Below are 2,032 nucleotides of genomic sequence, written 5' to 3'. Positions count from 1 at the left end.
GAAATACATGCTATTTATTCTAATTGTTGTGAGTATTTACTAAAGGGGTGTCTTAGCATCGCAGTAAAAAAGCATGAAATTTGCCAAATGATGTGTTGGCATGTGCCGCCTCTGCGCACTTACGCGATTACTTGCACTATCTATGGATGACATTCCTTGCAGAAACCCAAAACCGCTGACCTAATTGCCTAATAGTCTGTAAAAATACCCAACTCCTTATTCCAAAATAATGCAAAATCTCAGCGCTATTTAAGACAAGATGATTCAATTACTTCCGAATCCACCGTTGAAGCAGATGATGTCGAAACTGATGGCAAGCCCTTGATTAGGCATGTGACAAATGCAATGATGATTGTTTGCATTGCTTTTACACCTCTGCACTTAGAAGCACGAAATTTTGCATGAATTATTTTCTTGCGCAAATCCGAGTCAAAACAGAGTTATATGTGTTATCCGCTACCTGAGGCATCTTAGTCGAGTAAAGGTGGGAAAATCGGCTAATAACTCTCGTAGCTTATTTGCAGTGCAGATTAATTGGACAGAAACAAATGGCTTGACGTTGAAAAGCAATGCCAGGCAGTGCCTATCACTGCTCATCATTTTTCTTCTGCGTCGGTGAGAACGAGGAAACATTGCCTTATGCCCGTTTTGCTGACGAGATCTTCACGCCAATGCGAGTCTGCTACCAAATGACACTCAATCACCGACCCTTCATTCTGCTTGGTCACAAGCTATAGACATTTTTCTCAGTTGGCTGGCCTTATACAAGTGAACTTTATAGTCCATCTACCAAGGCTTGTTTGTTCATCAGGAAGCTTAATAATTAGGCTTACCTACGGGAGTGCTCGCGCAGCTCACTGACTCGACTCACCCAACCCAACCCTAGTCAACGGGTAGTTGACGTTCGATATAAACCCTTGTGGTTATCTAGCGGTAGAGGTATCCTGAGCCTTCACTTTCATCAGCACTTGTGCTTTCAGTTTCCCTGTCATATTCATTTTCGTCTCTTTCAGCTCCTTGTGTTGCTCCATTTCTTGTAATTTACTGCCCTGTCATGAGACAAATTTGTGGATTCTACTTGTCACTTCTTAGTCAGTACCCCCTGTTTGTGTCACGAAGGCAAAGGCCAACACGTGTAATACAGCGACAAGTCATTTTAGTTGACCATAGAATGAGAGAAATCGTGAGAGTGAACATCCTTTACATGTTGACTGTCTACTGGGAGTTAATGTACGTTGGCGACTCCCACGAGCGTAAACCCGGACATTGCCTTCTACTTCACCGGTTGCTGCTTTCACTGCATTGTTCCGTTTGACACATCCCCCTGTTTCGTGTATGCAGATGTGACTTACGAGTCTGGCGACACAAGAGACGAGTCTCTTCTATCTAACGTGACGCTTTCTAAAATCGGGTTGGCGAAGGACGTCATAGGAGGAGGTGGGGGAGAATTAGCTTTGTGTTTGGAGGAGGTGGATTTGACCGAGGCCTAATGGAGGCAGAGGTGCGAGGTATTCTGGCGTCACCACATTGCAAGGAATAGGTTAAAGTAAAGGAGAAAATGTACATGGAATGCAGTATAGGGAGCACATCTTCTACACTGGGTGGTAGCAGGGGTGGGGTATGCACAGTAGGGTATAATGCAAGAGTCAGCTCTTGAGAGCATAGATAGTAGTAGTAGTAGGAGGAGGAGGAGGAGGAGGAGGAGGAGGAGGAGGAGACACTCACTGAAGAGACGTTGAAGTGGGGCATATGAAATGGGAGGATAACAAGGTGCCTCCTGCTCCACCGTTTCGACGACGTAAGCAGACCTCGTTGCTATATGCGTACATTGATTCCTAATATCTACGCCAGAGAAGAAAAAGGCCCCATTGTACGTAGCCTAAGTTCTATCGAGTCGATTTGGCGTGCCAACCGAGGAAGTGGCGGGATCACCTCAAACGGACGAGCATGGTAGCAGCTATGAGGTACGCATGATAGAACAGATAATCCTATCAACCTATCTTATCCTATCCTCTTGCTAAGGAGCCTCATC

Source organism: Echinococcus granulosus (genome assembly GCF_000524195.1).
Source record: "Echinococcus granulosus chromosome Unknown EG_S00302, whole genome shotgun sequence".
NCBI classification, from domain to species: domain Eukaryota; kingdom Metazoa; phylum Platyhelminthes; class Cestoda; order Cyclophyllidea; family Taeniidae; genus Echinococcus; species Echinococcus granulosus.
The sequence above is the reverse complement of the archived record's forward strand: the minus strand, read 5'-3'. Positions refer to the sequence as shown.